The 24,188-nt window shown below is 30.4% G+C and overlaps 1 protein-coding gene across 14 annotated transcripts in view; it reads left to right on the plus strand.

Moving 5' to 3' along the window:
• The window catches only part of Rab3-GEF (Rab3 GDP-GTP exchange factor), a 95,090-nt gene that overhangs the window by 3,750 nt on the left and 67,152 nt on the right, over window positions 1-24,188 (plus strand). For 2 of the 14 annotated variants that reach the window (XM_076398271.1, XM_076398277.1), the window contains exon 1: window positions 17,329-17,441. The exons of the other annotated variants lie outside the window; for them this stretch is intronic. The gene's annotated coding sequence lies outside the window, so the exon portion shown is untranslated. Of the gene's footprint in view, window positions 1-17,328; window positions 17,442-24,188 lie in introns of those variants that run through there. 14 annotated transcript variants of the gene reach the window in all.

The following is a 24,188-nucleotide window of genomic DNA, read 5'->3' on the forward strand; positions in this document are numbered from 1 at the left end:
CAAAGCACAATTTCTTGATTTATTTAATGTTGTTATTATATGAAGCATGAGCTGAATGATGAGAAATCTTTTAATGTTTCTAATCGTTTTAGCGCGTTATCATGAAGTATCAGAAATATTTCCGGGAAAAGATCTGTTTATTGATGGTGCGCGTTTGTGTAGAAACGATTTTCATACACTACAATTCTGTGCATTAGTGGTTTGATCACTTGACAGTGTTTATAAACTATTTACAAAGGCGTATTGGTTGTCCATCTCCTTTAAATTTAGCACAGTAAATCCTTACCTTCTCAGACAATTTATTGTATTCCTGAAACTAGATTTCTTGGGCTTCAATATATTGGAAGGATTACTCGAAACTAGCAGATATAATCATATTTTGATAAGGCATAGAAATATTTTTCACTATCTTTAACGTCTCTAGACGGCATTCCTTCAAGCTTCACTTGCCGTGGGAGAAGAAGCCAGATAAAGTAGCGTTGCTACGCCTTATTTCATGAGAAACTGTGCTTTTCTTTGAGTTTCACTGGTTTATTATCGTTTTGTACATTTTACATTCATAATTTATAACCATTCTCTCTCATTACTTTTCCAGACTTCCATGGCGATTGCAGTCTTCTTTAAATTATAGGTTTCCTGAGCCACATGCTTTTCTCAATGATTCCTAATCGTTTTTAGATTAAGGCAAAATTTGATGGAGATAATAAATTATATTAAATGTATTTTTGAGAGAAACATTACTATCATTTATTCAGAATTATTTTACTGGAAGTCCCACCAATCTTCTTCATCATTTGTCATTATCTGGTAACCTTACTAATGCCCTGGAAAAAATACAGGAATCTTTTAAGACATCAACCTTTAATCTGTCTTTTATATACTATATATTAGCTCAATTTGCTAAATTATTTAAAAATATTTTCTAATTGTTGAGCTTAGTTTACAGTTAATGGACATATTAAACCAAAAGCATCAGAAATAAAAAAATCGTAGAGGGTTTAATACGTGGTTATTATTTCCGATATCGCATCCAAATCACCGCAACCACAGTACGCATTCTCAAATGAATTCTACATTTTAAATATCCAAAGTAATCTTTTACGATTATGTACTACGTATGACAATTTCTTTTATAAATATCTTTAAATGTTTTCCTGTTTATTAGTGAAACATAATGAGAAATTGGAGACAATTGATTTAGTGCTTATGAAAGAAAAGTTAGGAGCTAGATTACTCTATCTATAAAATTCTTAGACACCTAATTAATCAAATAATTACTTTGTTCGTATCCTATAACGCCGAGGGTACGATTCTGTAATCAATAGTCGTTAACTCCGGAAGGAATATTTCATCTTACATTTTGAGCGGAATTTCCTTACTGTGAACCTTTCAGTCGAAGATGATATTGAAACAACCGAAACATTTTAACAGTAAACGTTATACAAAGGTTTGTTTTTTTTATGACTCGTTTCCCGATAATTGTTAATCGATATAATATTCGTGTTTAGTGGGACAGATCTTTTGATCGATAATTACGCATTGTATTGCGTAATAAGTCTTTGATTAGATTATGTTTGTAGATGATAAAAGCTTTTAAAAGTTGGTAAGTAACTATTGTATAAACGTAAGTGGAGTATTGTCTTCCCCCCAACACCCACCGTACATAACAAGTTTTTAATGGCAAAAAACTGGGGTGGCATGTTATATTTCTGTAATACTTTTAAATATATAACCTGTCAATTGAAAAGTCCTCGGTCTAGTATAACGAAACACATTTTTTGACAAAATTAGTTTTTTTTATTCAAAATAATTTTCTTCAAGTGTGATACACTGATTATAGCGAACTTCCAACTTTCCGATACCATTTTGTAGCATGATATGTCCTTTCCTTCAAAATAGGCCTCAGTTTCGGAGATCACCTCTTCATTCGACGAAAATTTCGAAAAATTCTAAGCCCAATTCATGGATTTTTGCCATCGTTTTGACTGTCTTGTGACACGGTGCATTGTCTTGGTGAAGCAGCACTTTCTTTTTCTTCAAATGCAATCGTTTCTCGGAGATTTCGTCCTTTAAACGGCCGAATAACGATAGGTAATAGTCGCTGGTGATGGTGCTTCCTTTTTCAAGGTAGTCGATGAAAATTTTTCAATGCGCATCCCAAAATACAGACGCCATAGCCTTGCCAGCCGACTGTTGCTATTTCCCACGCTTTGGAGCGGGTTTGTCGTGTGCTTTGTCGTGTCGGGCACTTTGGAGTGAAATGATGAAGACATGTTTCATCCATTGTGACGTATCGACAAAAAAACTCGGGTTTATTACTCTTGATCATCTTCAAAAATTGCTCCGAATCATCAACTCGCCGTTGTTTTTGGTCAAAAGCGAGCACTTTGCACAGATCTTTCTCATACCCAAATATTCGCAAATTATATGATGTACAGGTTCAGTTGATATCTTTAGAGTGTCTGCTATTTCATTAAATTTCAATTTACGGTCATTAAAAATCATTTTGTGGATTTTTTAAATGATTTCGTCGGTAACAACTACTTCTGGGCGTCCACTGCGTTCACCGTCTTCGGTGCTCATTTCACCACGTCTAAACTTGGCATCCCAATCCTTGATGGTTGATTTTCCTGGGGCAGTATCCGGAAACTCGGCATCAAGCTAATTTTTGCTTCAAGAGTTTTTTTTCTTCAAAATGCAATATTTTATCAACACGTGAAATTAATTTTTATCGATTTTTTCATAATTACAAAAGATGCGTCGCTCAAAAAACTATAATTCACAAACTAATGATCCGTCAGGTGTCAAATTTATACACGCATCTTTCGAGGGTTAGGGCTAACTAACAAACTAACATCAAAACACATATGGATTTAATACTAGTAGCGCCATCTATGTGGCAGGTCGGATAATTTTCAATTGACCTGTTAGACGACGGACAAAATAACTTGAACACTTGATATATACATGTGAACATCCATCCTGTATCAGAACAATTAGTGATAACAACAATCTGAATTGGTCTTTGTAATTGGTATGATTTTCCTCAGGAGACAAAAGGTTTTTAGAGAATTCCCAAAACTAAAAGAGAAAACACCCAAGTTCCGCCCTCAATAAAGGACCCAACGATGGAGCTAAACCTATAAAAACCCCGACACAGATGTTCGACTATCTTTGGCGCAGCCCACAGACGTTAACCATCATCAACGACACTATCCTCTCCTTGAAGAATGTAACAATAATGAACAAGATTAATAGCAAACAGTGATAGAAGACTGAAAAGGGAAACGAGTGATGAAATAAAGCAGAGTTTATTTAGGTTTACTTGAATTTCTTTTTACCAACTATAAATGTTGATCCGAGATTATATTAACAATCAAAACAAATAGAAATGATTGAAAATATTGAAAAAAATCATGAGCTCCTAGTTATTTTTAATTGAAAATAAAATATATATTGAAGACCGTTGAAGATTTTGGCTGAATGTGGATTCATAAAACATGCATTCAATCATGATTATACCATTTATTAATTCTCCTTGTTAATGAACACTTCTTTTGTCGTAATACATGCACCATATTGGCCACACTATATAATATGTATACACGAATTATTTGAACTGTATAGTTCTAATTAATGCTACTCTACAATGTATTCGGCTCAACAGTTCAAGCACATAACAAGTTAGCAATTAAATGTTATTGGTTGTAATGTCCTTATTGTAGTGCCGGCAATACTTGATTAATGTTATTTGTATACTCTGGATAATGCCATGACAAGGTTCCTTATGAAGTACATTAAGCGAAAAATATTATGAGATACGTACTTATGGTTAAGTATTTCTTTAGTATATCTATGATTAAGGTTATTAAGGTGAATTTTTAGTATGATTTTGTTTTTAATTCCAATGCTTGATGATCTCTGGAGAAATGTTAAATATTATTGTGTTTTACTTAAATAATAATTTAATAGAAATATCAGAAGATCAAAATAAGAACTGATGTAAACTGAGTTAATATTAAAATATCTGTTTCTTATAAATCAAAGTAAATGAAAGTACAGGCGATATGGAATTGAGAATAAGTAGAAATAACTCTAGAAATAACTACTTGTATACATGATAAGGAGTCGGTTTCGTTCGCGCAGTGGTCAAGGCAACAGGACAGTCCTCCTACTGTTGCAATAGTAGCGGGTTCGAATTCATTTTGGGAATAGATATACCTCATGTTTCTAATTGTAATTGTAAATGTCTTAATAGAGAACAGTAGAAAATCTGACAAGAAATAACAATCTCAGTAACGCCCATAATCAGGCTGGGTAAGGTCTTCTGGAATGGTCTTTAAGTTGGTCACTGCCAAGTTGGTAGGCTTAATGGTGAGGAGCGTGGTTCGAAGCCCACGTTACACTCTAGGTTCATTTCATATAAACCCTCGTTGGTAAAAAGGGGACATTGCAATATTGAAAAAAACAAATAAGTCAGGAAGATAATGAAAAAATATACAAATATTATAGAATAAATTAATATTATTAATATTAATGTGATACTATTCAGAAACAACGTAATGAAAATGAGCTCAAGAAATTAATGTTGACAGTTAATTCTGACTCATTTATTATGCCCAGAGTCAGAATAATGTTGTAGCTTTGATATGTTTTGAAAAGGTAAAACAATGGGCTCAATCAGACATAGAACAGATGAAATAGAACATCGGCACTAGGGTTTGGTAGAGAAAAGACAATTGAGTTTCTGGGGTTGTCTGCAGATGACAGCTAGTGATAAGCAAACAAGAATATTATGGGGAGGTAGATAAAAGAAATAATAAAAAATGAGACCTAAACTTGAATTAGAATGGTGAACAAAGCACTTATTCAGTCTCAGGAGAAATATATGAATTCAACTAAGAATTTTTTAAATAATTCTTTAAAAAATACGTTACGTTACATAAAAACCGACAATAGATTTTTTAGTTTGGTTTTCAGGTATACCACTATTTTAATTAGTTAATATACTAATTATAATAAACTTCAATAAGTCAGGCCGTGGTGTTATATTTTTAACGTTTAACTTTTAGTCTGATTTGAATTTATGTGCTCATTATATCAAGCGATTTGTTACAGGTCGAAAGTTCGGGCGAACCCGCAAACTTTAAATTATTTTTTTAATAATTCAGTAGAAAGATTGCTGCGTAATTTGGATTTGGAATACCATCGGGGTATTTCCGACAAATAGTGGGGTTGCGAGACGTGTACTCCCTCTGGAATTTTAATGTTTTACGTGGGGGTTTCTTAATATCATTTCGGAGGGTTGCAATTGTTTTTATGTACTTAAAGGGTAGGTTAAACTCTTGAGAGTCATTTGAAATACAGTAATATAATGTGTGATGATATGTCAACAAAATTATTATTATAAATATATATAAATATTGCTTTTTGAAGGAAAAAATACAGTTGAAGCAAAAACTTGCCTTGGTGCCGAGTTTCCGGACACTGTGCCAGAAGAATCAACTATCAAGCATTGGTATGTTAAGTTTAGACGTAGTGAAATGGGTACCGAATGATTTTCAATGACCGTAATAAACCCGAGTTTTTGCGTCTATATGTGACCATGGAAGAAACATGGCTCCATCATTTCACTCCGAAGTCCAATCGACAGTCATCCGAGAGAACTGCACAGGATGAGCCGCTCCAAAGCTTGAGAAAACGTAACAGTCGGCTGGCAAGGTTATGGTCTCTGTATTATGGGATGCGCATGGAATAATTTTCATTGACTGCCTTGAAAAAGGAAGGACCACCAACAGCGACTATTACATAGCCTTATTGGATCGTTTGAAGGACGAAATCGCCGAGAAAATCCGCATTTGAAGAAAAAGAAAGTGCTGCTTCACCAAGGCAATGCACCCTGTCACAGGTTAGTGAAAACGATGGCAAAAATCCATGAATTGGGCTGCGTTCACCGTCTTCGGTGCTCATTTCACCACGTCTAAACTTAGCATCCCAATCCTTGATGGTTGATTTTCCTGGAACAGTATCCGGAAATTCGGCATCAAGCTAATTTTTGCTTCAAGAGTGCACCCTGTCACAGGTTAGTGAAAACGATGACAAAAATCCATGAATTGGGCTGCAAATCGCTTCCTCATCCACCGTATTGCCCTGAAGTCATCAAGATTTATAATGCAAGGTTGTCACATCAAATTTAGATTTTAGTTTATTTTAACTGTGGTACAACAAAATACTAATGTAATCCAAGTAATGTATTTTGCCTTCATTACAGGGCATATTTACTTCCTTCCTGCTTTCTTGTAAAGTAATTTTGATATCTCTGAATATCTCCTGAGTTTTTTTTGTTACTACCAATGTACGTTTTTCTTTGTGGATTTAGATTTAATCACTATATTCTACCTAATTCGTTTTCTATATCTGAAAAAAGTTAGTATTAGATCCCCTCGCATTTTCTAAACTAATGCTGGCTAATCCAAACCAGAAATCTCGTCCTTTTAATATTATCATCCTTAACATTATTAAACTTCCATTTTATGTCGATATTCTCAGTTCTCAAGCTAATATACACACAGAATAAATATATGGAGTATTTATTTAAACAGCCCCATCTCTAACCATAATAGACATTATAAAATGGCTGGACTGTAATATTATACTAAGCAATTCATATTCATCTAAAAGTAATAGCTTAGTAAACTAGTGTAAACTTTATTATATTATTCGTTTGGAATAAAGTAGATGGCATATAAGAATATAGTTAATAATTTTACCAGACAACATCTATATATACTTAGATTATAATAAATTTTTTCTGGCTAATACAATGTAATATATCTATAGTATAGAAACTTATACCTAAATATGTGTAGATTTCATTATTGGTAGAAAATTGTGGTGTACAACACAAATAAATGACATTGAATCCCATGTGTGCTTGTATCGAGAAACTATATTGGTTTGTTGGCCACGAAGTCATAATATTTACTTTATTAAATTAGATAAATTACCTTTAGCGGTTGATGGTTTTTAGCTATATGAAAGAAATTTAATTTTCTACAAACCACTAGAGAGAATAAGGTTTTTCTTCAAGTTTAAAATGATATTTAAAATAAAAACAAATAGGCGGGGGACAATTATTTCGATTTCCATTTGAAGCCCAATATCTCTTTAGTAGTACTTCATGGGACCATGCTATACCGTGGATCATATATTCGTAGTTACTACGCTTTGATGGTTTTGAAATGGCCTCATTTTGGACCATTAAAAAAAAAATTTCCTCTCATTGGAAGTGGCAGTATTTTTGTTTTTTCTAGTTTGCTCATTTGTGCTACAGACATTTCGATGTTAAAGGTGATTTTGGTGTTAAAATTCATAACCATATGAAGACTTATATATAACTGTATATCAAAAGAATCTTAAAACTTGTTATGGTGGGAATTATGGTCAAACTATTAATTCTAAACCACATTTTAACCAAATGCTCATGTATATTCTGAACAATTTCACACATATCTGTGCACATAAATCTTTCACAATCTACAATAAGAGTTCTCACAGTTACTGTTACTAAATATTAATTATATAAATCTGAGTTTAGTTGTTTCCACTCTCATTACCCTGTCTTGGAAATGGTCAGCATTGAATCATAATTCCATATTCAGAAACAAGCGAATAACTAAGATGTCAATTTCTAATCTATCTAACATCTTCACGAATTCATCATTTGTCAATGTCTTCCTCAATGTGTCTGATCGAATTCATCCAAATCGAAGGTGTTATCCACCATCCCTGTTTCCAGTACAAAGTACAATATATCTGCAATGAATTATTAATAAATGTAATAAAACCTAATCAGTTGTAGTTCCATTATTTGCATTTTGCCACCAACTTTTGTTGTCATAAAACATTTTAATCTTCTTGCCATGAGGGACCATTACGTATAATGGTCTCATCTTAGTACACAAATTGAAATAATAAGCCTTCATTCTGGAAGTCTGGATGTTCTATTAGACCTCTTCGTGAGTTCTCTTTACACCATTTAAGTCCTATATTACCCAACAGTGAATGAAATGAAGTTCTACATCCCGCTGCATATTTCTAAGCTTTGTATGGATACTTCTCAGACTAATAGTTTTCTTTGAAAGAATTGTTATTTCATTTTAAGTTAGGTCTTATTTCATATATTTAATCTCTAATAGAGCTAGCATCAAGCTGATCTTAATTCGGCACCCGCTATGTATAAGGGCGGTTTCTTTTCGGTGAATCCAATATTATAATTTAAATTTTTTGAGATGTTTGAGAAACCATGCCCATACTAATATCTAGTGCAACTGCAACACGCTAAAATATTTTCAATAAACACAGCAGCCACATAACATTGAATAGTAAATATGCTTACCTCTCTAACGGATTTTACCGACTAGCGGGGGCCTCCATTTTTTCGATCTTGTTAGAAGTTACTGATTAAAGACCCAAAACTGTTCTGTCTGGCTTCGACATTTTAAATGGGAGCAATAATAAGCAGCGATTTGAAATTTATAAAAACAAGCAAAGGATTAAAACAGCTTTTGCCAATTTATAACTTCTAGTTCTTTTAAGAATTTTGTAGACGTTTAGACAAGTGTTTAGACTACTTTTGCAGGCTCATTCGGTTACATGTTTGAACGTTCCAGACAGAATTTTGTTTCTATTTAACTAGAATAAAATGAGAAGGATAATATTGTCTGACTCTAAAACGAATTTACAACATTAAACATTTTGATGACGTAAGTTCACTGTTACTTTGAATAGACTATATATATATATATATATATATATATATATATATATATATATATATATATATATATATATATATATATATATATATATATATATATAGTGTATTGATAGATCCAACAAGTTTCTATTTCTTAATCTACTTAATCTATTGTAAAACGTTTTAGCCTATGTAAAACGATATTTTTCGAACACAAAATATTAAACAAAAAAAAATCACCGATAATAAATACATCAAGAGGATCTATGGTAGCTTTCCTTTCGTTTCGATAGACCATTAAATCAGTTCATCGAGACCGATAGAGAGAGAAAAAAAAACCCGATAGGTCGAGACCTATTTCACAGTTAATAAATAGCCAGTAAAAATCGATCACACCCGACGATTATGACGCCGCCAAAAAAAATGGAGTTTACTCGTTGACGCAACTACACCCACATCAGAACGTAACGCTCAGTTTGGTAATTATGTGACACAAAATTCAGCCCGGAGACGAAATTAAAATAAGTATGTCCGGAGTTTGACTTGTTTGAAGAATGCCAAAGAAAAACAACGGCTTACTATAAATAGCTGTAAAAGTGTTTGTATAAAGAATCGTAAAATGTAGATGTTCGTTATCTCTGTGTAGGTTGTATGGTAAAACAATGTGTTTACTTTCGACGATATAGAGTGAATGGAGCGAATTTTCTCAAGTTATTGTTGATGTATAAATAATATTACTATGAGGCTATTAATATGAATAACATAGGTCTGAAACCAATGACTTCTTCAATAAGTTTGTGGAGTATCATATACTCATCAGTAACAGAACAAAAATATTAATGCAATTTTAATATTTTGCCTTTTATAAGAATATAACTTGATTGCATGCAATTTAAGGGGATATTACGGTCTAGAAATTTAAAAAAATGCACTTTTTATTTATTTTTAATACTTAATCCTTCAAGAATAAGCCTTAAGAGGATTTTTAAAAATTTATATTTTTTAAGATAAGCTCCAAATTCGTAAATAATAACTTTTTGTGTCAATTGAATGTAAATATTCTTGAAATAAAGCAAGAATACATAAAATCTGCATTTGCTTATACATAAGAGAGTGAATGGTTAAATAATTGAAATTAAGTGCAAACAGAGTCAACATTAATCTTATTCGCTGGATTTTGCCTCTCTTTCTAGCGCCTATGTTTTTTTCTTGTTTTAAAAAAAATGTTTTTCTTCAATGGAGGTACTAGTTGCTGTGGAGCAAAATTTTGTAGTCGTCGTAAGAACCATTATAGTGATAATGAAGTTAAAATAAATTGCACTCAAAAATAAAAGAAAGGCAGAGTGATTCTTGAGAAACAGATATTTCCAGAATGTTATTGTTTGTTGCTGATAGATGTATTACTTGACCATTTTTCCACTAAGATATGGTTGATTTATGGTGGTGTCACTGAAACAATTCGAGTCTGAAGATATAAATTAAATTAAGATATATTTAACAGAACGATAATAGAATATTTCACCAAAAAGGAGTATTTATTTCAGCAAACACTAGATGCTTTATGAGTACATAAAATAGAAGAAAAAATATTTAAATATCTAGTTCTTGTGACAAAACTAATTCATCATTGGATTAATTTTATAATTTAGTAAGTTTTCCAAGAAAGACTGAGTAACACTGAAACTGGTTATGGTTTGGTTTTAGGCTGTGTATCATGATGTATATATTTAAATTTGAAAACATAATTGATTTATAATGAATAAATTATTTTTATGTAATGTATTAAAAATGATTAAACTAGTCTCCATTCGCTGTAGTTTATCCCATCATGAGCTTTACTTCTAGTTTGTTCTTTAAAAAAAAACTTAAAAATATTAGTTTATTTACATTTTAAATACATTTTAAGTTTTAGTCAGAGAATATTTTAATATAAGTAATTTTCTGAATAATTTAAATGAATAGTAAACCATTATTTTTCAGTTATTTTCATTATAAAGTAAACTTATAATAGTTTAATATATTGCCGGCTTGGTTGGCGTAGTGGTAAAGGTGAAAGTCGCAGGTTCGAATCCTGAAAACAAAATCACACCAGTCATACAAGGAACCAGGACGTCTTCCAGGACCCCAGACCAGTCAGTAGACATGCTTAATGGGGTAAAAAGCATACTCTAAATATACTATAATAAGAAAAAAAATATGGGATTAAATTCTGAATAAATGATTAATAGAAATATAGAAGTTTGAAATATTTCATTTTAAGCAAATATTCGAAATACATTTTATATTTTTTTTTTATCGATAAGTACCGTAAGGGAATATTTTTTCAGTAGCGAAGTAATTAAAAGACAATAATAGTCATCTATATTGAACCCTTATTTCAAGTTTTAGCTTCTTTTCTTTGTTTTCAATAATAAATATACCTACAATATCGATTTATTATCTATCAACTTCTTTAAAATTATATTTCACTTAAATTCACATAAAGTTCAGTAACATCATTAGTCTAGCCTTATTGATCTCCAATCAGTCAGTGTAAGAAACTTATATGAACTTGTTTAAACTTCAAATTAATTGACTACGTAGTAAATTAACATCGTCTTGGAAAATAGTCATTAAATATTGAAAACTTGAACAAGTTTTCGTTGCTTTCCAACATATTTGTAAATGTATACATATTGTGGAACTCTATATAAAATTAAACCCACGGGAATTCTGACATGATTCTTATAATTTATGGCCTAAGTCTATATAGTTTTACCGGCCCATTAAAATGGACAGCTCGGCTGCCGTTTATTTCAGTTTTATTGAAACATATTGCTTTATGGCGCAATATTTATTAAACGGATTCATTCATGGATTCTATTTTAGTCACGTTGCAAGGAAAATGTCTCAAAGTAATTGAATTTATATCACGAGTAGGTTGAAGTATAAAATGGAACCGGATTTAGCATACTTTATTACTACAGCATTAGTAAAATGTTTAAAAATAATACAACGTGATTATTGTAATATGTAACAATGAATTGTTTTATTTTTACGACACAATTTATATTGTTAGCAATCAATAAATATTGTATATGTACGTAATATAATAAAATTCGCAGTTGAATTTAAGGCTATTTAATTAAAAACACATTATTTGATGTTTATTCGTATTTAAGACCTCAAAAACTTATAAAACTACAGTAGATTGATCATATTTTATTTGGTCAATTATATGATAGCTTTTGGTGTATCTAAGTAGTTGCACATAGAAAACATTTCGACTTATCTTAGTTTTAATTCGTATTTTACTCAGTATCTTTCCCTTTAAATGTTTTTGATTCTTCTTTTTTTTTAATCTTCGACTATTTGTGCGTGAACTTCCAACGAACCTACATGAATTAGTATATATTTGTTTTTCTTCAAATATACTAAACGTTTTTGGTAATGTTTAATATCGCAAAAAAATGTTATATGTATATATATATATATATATATATATATATATATATATATATATATATTTATATATATATATATATATATATATATATATATATATATATATATATATATATATATATATATATATATATATATATATATATATATATATATATAAGGCGTCAAAAAGCAGACTTAAAAAGTTTTAGTTTGTATTAGCTTTTATATATTACAATATTCTAATGCAAATAAAATTGAAATTGAAATCAAAAATGAAATAAAAATGTTCATGTTAAAAAAAAATCATTTATTTTAACATTTTATTTTACTGCTCACTGCTACCTTGGCTAGACTATATGTATTTCTGACAATATTCAATAAAGGAAATTTTCAATACCTTTATAATGAAGCCTCATTATTTTTATGACATTTATATATTACTATATAATTAGTTGACCTAAACACGTAAGTTCATTGATAATACCCACTGGAGATATATTTCATAGATAATATATTTGATTGTTTGCTTATATGGCATAAAGAAAATACATTAAAATTTGTTATAAATAATAGTCCAAGGTCTCAGTGTTCGCTAAATCAATAATTTGGCTTATTATTAAATAAAAAATAAATAGATAAATTTTGGTAGAGTAGATAGAGTAGAGGTAGACCTCTAATGTTTAAATAAATTGATACATTTTAGTTGGATTGAAAAACAACCAAATTAAAGAAGAATTATGTATATATATATATATATATATATATATATATATATATATATATATATATATTTATCACGTTTATTAACTTAACAATATTAATATAATGGATTTTATTAAAATTTGAAATAAATACTATCGGAATAATATACCAATTTGATTTGATTAATTATCTATAGATCAAGGAAAGAAAACTAATAAAATGGGTTCATTTAAACGAATTTATAGAAAATTTTAATTTCTACGAATAATTTAGATGGCTGATTATTAAAAATAATTAACTATTAAATTATTTAGTTATACATCAACTTTTATCAACATTCGTAACTGGGTATGTTTAAAGCGATCATATTTTGATATAAACATTACTTCCTTTTTGTATTTGAAGGAAGAAGTTGGTTTTCTGATTCTTCTTTTCTATGGTCTCTTAGTTGTTAATCTATAACTTTTCAAATAACACTGGACTCTTATTCCTAAGTTTTCGTTTGCAGAGAAGTTGTAATGAAACATGTCTCATGTAAATTGTTAGGAATTTGAAAAAATATATTCTGAAAATACATAAAATAAAGTGTAACCTGTACATTTCCAGCAACTTTTAAACTCTTGAAACTAAATAATAAAAATTGATGAATTATCGCAAATAACAACCACCGAATCTGACACTGTAGATAATCATTAATATTAAAATTAGCTCTAATAGATGGCACTGATCATAATAATTAATTCCTAGCCCTAAAAAATTAATATTAAGATTAGTATTGAATTAGAGACCTTCATTAATTCAACGAATGACTAAAAGGCAAGTTATTTTTAGTATTCAAGAATAGCGGAAGAAAAAATAATAGAGTTAAAAGATAGGTGGGAGCTGATTAAGAGTTAAAATACTACTAGGGTAAATATGACGCCATATCCGTATTAAATTTACACATAGAATGTATAAAGGAAAGGAGGACAATCTAATATGGAACGGAGCTTATGGGAATCCCTTGTCGAAGGAAATAATTGGGTCAGGGAAATTCCTTTTAGAGACTTCAGCTTTCGCCGAGACCTAAATAAACTAACGTGGATATTCCAAATATGATAACAATTTCTGCTTAACCGGCAGCATTATGTAGATACGGAATTTATTGAAGTTAAATAGAGCAAACCGTCTGATTTTAATTGCTCTCTTGTATTATGTGCTAACGAACGAATTAATGGTAAATTATGTTTTCAAGCTAGGTTAAATAGGGAACAACGAATAGAGGTGTACTGAAATATAAGGGTCGTTAGACGTTTATTGTCTCCAAATATTTCCTTTTCGGTAGAAATTTTGATTGTATAAATCATTGACGAAATTTAACAACTTAGTTTAGTTGACAATGTTAATGTAATATAAATAAACTAGCAGATCCGACAGACTTTACATTTTTGTTTGTTTGCTTTTAAACATAAGTTTTTGAGTTATTGTGCTGAAAGCGATTATTTTTGTTTTTTTCAAAACAATGGCTTAAAAACAATTGCGAGTTTTAATTTCATACTGCTTCTTGATGCGAAAATATACCGTTCAAAGAAGCAATGATTGGAAAAGGGTTATAAGGACTCTGCTCTATCAGAATCAACAATAAAACGTCGGTTAACTGACTCTTATATTCGATCGATGATGCAGAACGCAGTGGACGTTCAAATGAAATGGTAACACCGGGCAATATCAAAATAATCCTCAGAATCGTTTTGAATGATCGAAAAGTGAAGTTGCGTGAGTTAGCTAACATCGCAAAGATATTAAAAGAACGTATTTGTTTTATATATCATGAATATTTAACTATGAGAAAGCTCTGAGAAGGCTCTGTAAAGTGGTTGCCCCGTTTCATTTTTTCATCAAAAGGGAGCTAAAATTTTCGCTAAGGAATTTCCGATTAAAATGTAGGAGAAGAAGAGAGCATTTTTATTAGATATTTAATCTAAAATTTGTTGTTTCAATGGTTTTCTTTTTCGTCGTGTAATAAATTACAAAAATTAATTTTGCGAGAGTGTTTTAAACTCGTGAAATATGACGAAAATGTTGCGACAACATCATTCAAGCGAGATTCCTAACATTTCTAGATCGGGAAGATATTTTAATAGCGCCCGAGTTTTACAAACGCTCCGGTTTTCCATGTTCTATATAAATTCCTGCAGATGCATGAGAACATTTTCATAACTCAATTTATTAAGGCATATTTTTAAAAACACGAAATGCGCTTGGAGATGAAACAAGCGTTTGGAATTATACTATTAAGAAAAAAGTTGTTATTTTTTTAGATAGAAATAGAAAATATAACAAATAATATAACAGAATTTTTTTATTTATTATTCAGTAGTTTTCATATCGCATATTTTATAAATTTATATTTTATACTTTATATAGCATATCGAAATTGGGAAAGCATTTTGATAACATGTTTCTTTTGATAATATTATAAAGATTACAATTTTTATGACTCTCTTTGCATTTTCATTAAATTTCTTGAATTACTCCTAAGGATTGTGAAATAATTTTGAAAATTATATATAACAAACCAGGAAAATTACTATACTGAAGGTATTTAAGAGTTACCTGGGGTAACCTGGAGGCCTGATTAAAGCTCATATCGTGGAAGATATTTTAGGGTTAATATTTTTGTGTAATATGCGCTACAAATAAATATATTCTAGTAAAAAGAAAAACGTGTAAATGAAGCAACCTGGAAAAGCTGTCAGATCGGAAGCACAAAATATATAAACAAACTTAGCGGGCTGAGAGTTTAGCTCGCATAATTTTAAATTTTAATTTAGTCGTTTTAGTCTATTAAGAGAGAACAATGAGGCTTCCGAATTATATCACAATCACTAACTACACATATCTACAAAATCAAGGGAGATTTAGCGTAATTAAAATCCTGCTATCGATAAAAACGATAAATCACTAGGTTAAGTTGATAGCAACAAAACGAAATATAAGTCTCTGTTTCGCATTGAACAAGCCCGTTCCGTTGCCCGTTAAAGTTACCACGGGGAAGCTCTAGAAATATTTCAAATTTGACGGTATATTTAAAGTAAACAAGTCGGCGGGAGGCAAGAAAGAAAATGCGAAAGTGAAAAATTGGATTGAGGTCGCACAGGGAACAAAAGGCTTTTACTATACAAAGGTTACAAAAAATAAAATAGGACCATGTATTATGTCATGTATATACATAATTTATAATCTAATCTTAAGAATATTAATGATTTTGTTCGTATCAAAGTTGATACAAGTCTAAATTTAAAGAGACCGATTTAAAATTTAGTTTTAGGACTAACCAACAGTCCAAAGTTAAGTTTAGTTCACTAAAATTTAAAAATTATTCTATAAACTAATTTTAATGGATTTACAACAAACGATATTACTCATTTGTACATTTGTAACCAACTTAATGCTGAAGTCTCACTGACAGACTTCACTTTTGCATTTTAGTTAATTTTTTTTAACATACTTAACATTTTACTAAAAGCTTCTAGCAAACCATCGATTTCAACATGTGAATATTGGTTTTGACGTTTTAAAGATGGCGATTTTGATTCCAAAGACAAAGAGCTCTTCTGGATAGCCAAGACTCTTTGACGACGAGGATTTGAAGAACATCCGAAATACGAGCAAAGACAACAGTGTTATTCTTCGGTAAGAAAACCCTCGATTATCTGTTGGAAAACCAGTAAAAACATACTTGGAGACATTAAAATGGGAAGTGCTACACCCCATATTCTCCACTTTGCTGAATGTCAAATCCGAAAAACACCTATCTAAATCATTTTATCTATTTACAATATTATTTTACCTACTACCAACTGACCACTTGTAAGTCGGTGCCGAGCTCAAAATACAAAAATAATAATATAATTTTAGTAGTAGTTTACAAAGTAGTCAGTTGGTAGTAATTAAAATAGTATTGTAAATACATAAATAGATTTAGTCAGGTATTAAACTAAATAGTGAGTTTTTAGTTATTATAACGGTTATTTTAATGTACATATTTTATTTTAAAATGTTTTTTTTTGTGCTGAAATTCTAAGTTTGATTATTTTTTAATTTTTAGTGAGTTTCTTATTAATCTTTTAAGTCGGTTTAGTTCTTTTGCTAAAATATTTTTATTTTTATGTACCAGTCCAGTACCAGTCTTTTGGCTGTTTTTGCTATACCTTCATCTGTTCCGATTTTTTCCGTGTAATCATATTATCCTTACATAATAAAATATAAATAAAAACAGAATCTCAGCAAAAATGCAAATCCAAATTGTTCGGTTATTTTATCAGTTAATTATTCGGAACGCACGTGACATCTGAATAAAACAACGTATATTTGAGCTCCCAACTAACTGGGTAACGAATGGACTGTTATCAACGTATGATAATAACCCACATAGGTCTGGAATTGTTTGGCATTTTTTGTTTAAATTGCTGTTTACTGAATGTCGCAACACACTTTTTTGAATCGATGATTATGTTACTAGCATTAGTTGTGTTAAAGGTGATGTAAAGTAACTTTTTCTGAAACAACTAAGGTACGTAAATTATATTTTCTTATATGAAAAATAGATAATTAAACTGATAAAATAAAAATAGATGTATAATAAAACTTGAGTATGTTATAAGTGTAAACATTTTAAAATTATTGAGTATTATTTTATTATTACTTCGGCTTATTTTAAGCTTTTTTCTTTTGTTGACTCGACCTCGACGCTTAGTGATATTTCCTCGAGGTTTTTTAGCATTTTGTCGATTATTTTTTGCGCCCTTCTAGGAGCTATGCTTTTCTAGACAAATGACTTTATTTACTGTGACTAATAACAAATATTTTAAAATTGCTACGTAACAACCAATAAAATAATTGGTATGAATAGCAATTCATGGTATAACGAGGATGGAATATTTTTTTCTATTTTGTTTTAACAGGTCTCGCCTTTATAGACTCTACCACAATGTTTCCCTTTATATATAAAGCCCTCTTTTTCGCTTATCGTAAAGTAAATCGTCTATTGGTAATAAAAAAAGTTCAAACTAAATTATGCAGCACACGGGGTAAGCTGTGGAAACGACATGAGCGATAAAAGCTTCTCCTTAATCGTATTCCATCCAGTCGGGCAGAGTACTTTGACAAAAAAATTGAAAGTTCCATATACTGGTACATTTTAAATGTAATATATTTTTTGATGGAAAAAATAATCATGAATACTACTGAATACTTCATGTTGCACCTGTAGGGGAACTCTGAACTGATAAGCAGACGTGTTAGTATTATTGTTATTGCAAATTTGGATTATTTAACGACTATGTCTTCAGACTTCTCATCTCCATTTCTGATAGATATCTTCTGGTAAACAGTTACCCCTATTGAACAAAAAGTCATTACTTAATTAGGAAGCTGTGATAAATGACAATTACCTGACCTTATTTGTAGATCTAGATAGATTGAGGATATTTATAGATTACTGGAGAATCAGCCACATTATACAGATTTATCTTATGTTTATTCATTATGTTTTTTCAGTATATGAAAAATCGATACGAGATTGGAACGTTTAAATATAAAAATCATAAATCGTCTTATTCGAGAGTTATTATACCTGTCTGGTGTATTTATATCTGTTTCGAATCTAAAGAAGTTTTTCTTCAATTATATATTGTATCTACATTTTGAAATGATGTTATGTAATCAACAAATGTATTGATTAAGCAATTATAGGAGTTAAAAAACATTTTTTAAAACATATTTTAGCAACAGTGGCTGTAAACCCATATATATATATATATATATATATATATATATATATATATATATATATATATATATATGTTGTATATTTTAAGGCATCAATAGCAAGATCATTCGGACGATTTCTAAATATTACGTATTTTTTAATATATTTTATTTATTTTAACAAAAATGTCCTTTGTGAAGGCTTCTAGCTGTATAGGAATTAAAGAATTTTGAAACAAGACAACGTTTGATCATATATATTGCAAAATCTGTGAATACTTACATAGAACGCCTAAATGGGATCCAATTTGCTAGCCGTATTTGCGGGAAATTATTCCATTAAATCATCACTTATTTTGACTAAAAACGTTTGACTTAGATGAATAGTAACTTACATAATTAGAAAATATATAAGCCTTATATGGAAGCCTCAAAAGATGTCCATGATTGCCGTCTGGTGCCGAAATTTTTTAAAATTAATTACAATCGTACATAGTACAATCTTAATTTATAAATTAATTTATTACTACTGTTCTGTTGTACTTGCATTAATACACAAGCAAGATGAGTACGGGATTAATACATCAGTATTTATTTACCAAATTAAAATAAAACTAAATTACTTAAACTAATGTTAAGAAAAATACTTATACGCTATACAAGTTCATGTATTATGATTCCCTTCAATTTTTTAAATTCCTGCGAGTTGTCCAATATCTCTATTGCTTCCATGTTGCTGTAATTTATCCGCCTTATTTGATCTTTTTTATCCATTTGATTTCGATAGCATCGTGCAGATCTTCGTTCTTATTTGTGATTAACTGTAGAACTTTTGGCAGCGTTGAATTACTAGTGGGCCTGATGTATTAGTTACAACCCCATATTTGTACCCCGTAGGTTCAAATTAGCTTTATAATGACTAGACTGATGACAGTAATACAGAATAGAGATGGAGAACTTGCGATTGGCAATATTTAAGCTGGTTATACTACTGAAGTTGATTAAATTATATACAATAAATTGACAAATTTTATTATTTCGTAATCTAAACACGTATTAACGTTAATACGAAATCTATTAAAAAACGGAGAAAACTTTCCAGAGATTTTTAACAATATCGGGAACTTTTTCAAAGACGTTCGAATCATTCTCGAGAAGTTTCCGAGAGTTAACATTATCGTTGTTTTATCGACAAAGCCCCATTCAAATTTTAATGAATTATCTAAGTTTAACGTAGCACCACTGGAATACGAATCTCATAAAACATTAAGACGTAATCTTCTTCGCGTCATATGAATCGGATAATTATATATCTCTCGATTTTTCTTTATATTTTATAATGGGTTGGTTTTTATAAATCATTATTAAAACTTGGAAATAAATTCAGCTCATTGTTTTTAATATATTGAGATAATAATCTTATGATAAAATTAAACCATGTGTTTCTATTCAACGCTTATTATATCAATCCTTCTGTATGACTCTGAAACTAGGACATTGTTACAGTCTGATATCTGTAAGCTTGAGGTCTTTCAAATCTCATGCTTAAGGCTAATTCTGCATATCCCTCCAAGATTGAATTTTCAATAAAGTAATTCATATATGAAATAAATAGAATGGATTGATTATTATGACAATGTTGTCAAATACATGAAAATTAAATTACAAATTTAATCATATGTTAAGATTAAAATCATATATTATATTTTATTAATTATGTTTTATTATATATACTTATCAATATTATGACAGCCTTATAGAGCACTTTTTTTTGACAACAGTTTAAATCAAATAATAATAAAAAATACCATAACAGGGTAATGATGATTAGTTAGGTTTTTTTTTAATTATTACTTAACCTATAATATATAAATATATTTCTATATAGTATCATTTATGATACAGAAGAGACTCATTAATGTTGACTAACTCAAACTTCAAATCCATTAAAGCGTAGTTTATGTTAACGAATGTTATTAAAGTGATTTGAATAATGAATATTTTATTAAAAGAAATGTGCAATACTTTTAATAACAATAATACATTAACCAAATACTTCAAGAGCGATAATTATTTTTTAGCTAGAAGAATTTGTCTCAAATTTATTTATTACATTGTTACTAGCTGTTGCCAACTAATCCATTGCACATAGATTCCACATACACAGATTTACTTTCATTAATTCTTTCTTTTCACTTGCACGTTATAAAATTCGTGCGACTTCTTCGCTATTGTCTGCATCAGCTAGAGCCGATGTGTCACCAGCATATGTAGGCATCATGATATTTTCCGCTGGTGATATATCAGATTTGTAGAGTAGATAAAGAATAGGTTCCAATATACTTCCTTGTGTCTCACCTGCCTTAGCTTTTGTTATTGTAGAGTAGTTTATACTTGTTTCAAAACATTCTGGCTGTACTATAAGATTTCAACAGTTCCGTGTGCTGTTTCGGTAACTTTTTCTGTAAATTTTAAACAAGGCCATCACGACATGCTTTATCAAAGGCATGTGCTGCCTCTAAGAGTATAGCGGAACATAATTTTTTACCCTTACAGGTTTTTTTATTTTGAGTTTTCATTCAAATCATCAAAATTTCATCAAAAGTCCTCATATTCGCAATAAAAATCATTTTCATAAAACTAAAAATTGTTAAGTCATTCACAAAATCATATTGTTTCACTCTCAATATTGTTTAATATTAACTTTTTATTTAAAATGGAATTTAACAGGTCAATTGAAAAGTCCGAGGTCTGCCATAGTAAATCGCATATTTTTGGCAAATTTAATATTTTTTATTCAACATTATTCCCTCCAAGGGTGATACAATGATTATAGCGTCCCTTCAAATTTTCGATACCATTTTCGTAGTACGATTTGTCTTTTGCTTCAAAATAGACTTCAGTTTCGTCGATCACCTTTTCATTCGACGAAAAATTTTTCTCAGCGAGCATTCGTTTGAGATATGAGAACAGGAAATAGTCGCTGGGGGCCAGATCTGGCGAATACGGTGGACGAGGAAGCAATTCGAGGCCCAACTCATGGATTTTTGACACGGTTATAAGAAATCTTGGTGAAGCAGCACTTTTCTTTTCTTCAAATGCGGCCGTCTTTCGGCGATTTCGTCCTTCAAACTGTCCAATAACGCTATGTAATGGTCGCTGTTGATGGTCCTTCATTTTTCAAGGTAGTCCTTGAAAGTAAGTAGTGAAAATAATTCCACGCGTATCCTAAAATACAGACGCCATAATCTTAGCAGGCGACTGTTGCGTTTTCCCATGCTTTGTCAATCGGATTTCGGAGTGAAATGATGGAGACATGTTTTATTCATTGTAACATATCGACGCAAAAACTCAAAAAAGGTTTATTACGCTTGATTCTCTTCAAACACTGCTCCGAGTCATCAATTCGTCGTTGTTTTTGGTCAAAAGTGAGCTCGCGTGGCAGCCACTTCGCACAGAGCTTTCTCATGGCCATATATTTGTGAATGATATGATATACACATTCAGTTGATAACTTCAGAGTGTCTGCTATTTCATTCAGGTTCAGTTTCAATTTAACGGTTTTCCAGAATCATTTTGTGGATTTTTAAAGTGTTTTCGTCGGTAACAACCTCTTTTCGGCATCCAGTGCATTCACAGTCTTCGGTGCTCATTTCACCACGGCTAAACTTAGCATACCAATCCTTGATAGTTCATTTTCCTGGGACAATGCCCGGAAACTCGGAATCAAGCCAAGTTTTTACTTCAGCGGTATTTTGTCCCGTCAAAAAACAATATTTTGTTAACACGCGAAATTCCTTTTTATCCATTTTTCTCACAATAACAAAAGTTGTTTCACTCAAAATACTATAATTCACAAACTAATGATCCGAAAGCTGTCAAATTTATACACGCACCTTTTGAGGCTTAGGGCTTACTTAAAAATATACGGATTTAATTCTAGTAGCGCCATCTATATGTCAGGTAGGGGACTTTCAATTGACCTGTTATTTTATTCATTCGATATGTTCTTATACATTTTTTATATTTACAACAATACATAATATGTAAAAGAAATAATGGTAATCGAGTTTGGTGCAGTTCGTACCCGAAATAGATTAGACCGGAAAATATTTTCAGGAAAATATGATCCCGAACTAGGATTTATTAGTTTGCCAGAATACTAAATCGAATTTGCAATTACAATATAGATTAAAGCAATCTCCATTATAGAATTACCATAATCAGGGGTTTATATGGGATCCGCAAGAAATGCAATTAAAGGGGACCTTTTTTTAGCTCGGTAACCATCCGCTTTTTTACGCAGAAAATTCCGTCGGGATCGGTTAAAAAGGCCGCCATATTGGCGGCTTGTGCTCTACTAATTATTGTTAGTTTTCTCATATTCCTTTTCTTACCACGCGACAAATTATAAAGCAGTTGTTGCGTTGTGGGTAGGCTAGACGAAATCAATTGACCTTGCAAAATATGACGGAAAAATTATAGACCAAATTCTTGAGCATTTTTATTTAGCGAGTGTGGAAAAAATATATTTTCATTTTCTTGATTATAAGATAGGAATATATTTAGAACGAAATTAATATAAAGGGATTACTAAAAGAGAGAAAAAAAAAGAAAACGCATAATAAAATACAAAATGAATAGTTTAAAATAAATATTAATTAAAGTTTTTTATATTTTAAAGTATTCTTTTAACCAACGAGGGTTTATCTGGACTGGACCTACTGTTTAACTTGGGCTCCGATCCACGGTCCTCCAAGCATTAAGCTTACCGACTGGCGAGTGACCCACTTAGAAATCATCCCAGAAGACATTCGGTCTTACCCAGCCTGGTTACTGGCGTGACTGGGATCATTTTCATTGTCGGATTTTGCCTAAGACAATCACAAATATTAAACAATCGCAAACATGAATTTACGACCACGCGCCTGTGGAATTCGAACCCGCGACTATCGTAACAGTAGTTGGACCGTCCTGTCGCTTTTACCACTGCGCCAACCAAGCCGGCAATTGAAGTTATTTTTAAAATATACTAAACTAGTTTATAATGTCCCTCAGTTATTTCTTATTATATTGTAAGGACATTTAGTAATAAGTGAGATATATTTTTTAAATAAAATGAAGGTTAAATTGAATTTAACTCGAACTAGTTAAAATTAAAGAAGTTAATTATAAAAGTAAACCAAGTAGCAATGAAAACATACTAAAATTATAACGTAAAAAAATATAAGTATAAAGTTTTTGAAAGGAAATATTTATTAATATCTAATTGTACATACTAAAATAATATTAATAGAATAGTTAAACTGTTCAATATTATTTTGAAAATGATTGGGATTATTTAGAAAAAAAAGGGGTTTAACAATCAATTTTTGTTTAATTAATAAATATAATTTGTATAAATCAATCGTAAAATTCTAGTTAATGTAGCATCTATTAGGTCCATATTTATTTTTTATTTCTAAAAAGCCTATATAGCTATGAATTTTATTTGGAATAATTGTATTGACAGTCCCTGATAATAACAATATTGGCACAATCTGTTCAATAT

This window comes from Rhynchophorus ferrugineus, unplaced genomic scaffold (genome assembly GCF_030347505.1).
Source record: "Rhynchophorus ferrugineus isolate W39M unplaced genomic scaffold, kcgeb_rfMv2 rfM3, whole genome shotgun sequence".
NCBI classification, from domain to species: domain Eukaryota; kingdom Metazoa; phylum Arthropoda; class Insecta; order Coleoptera; family Curculionidae; genus Rhynchophorus; species Rhynchophorus ferrugineus.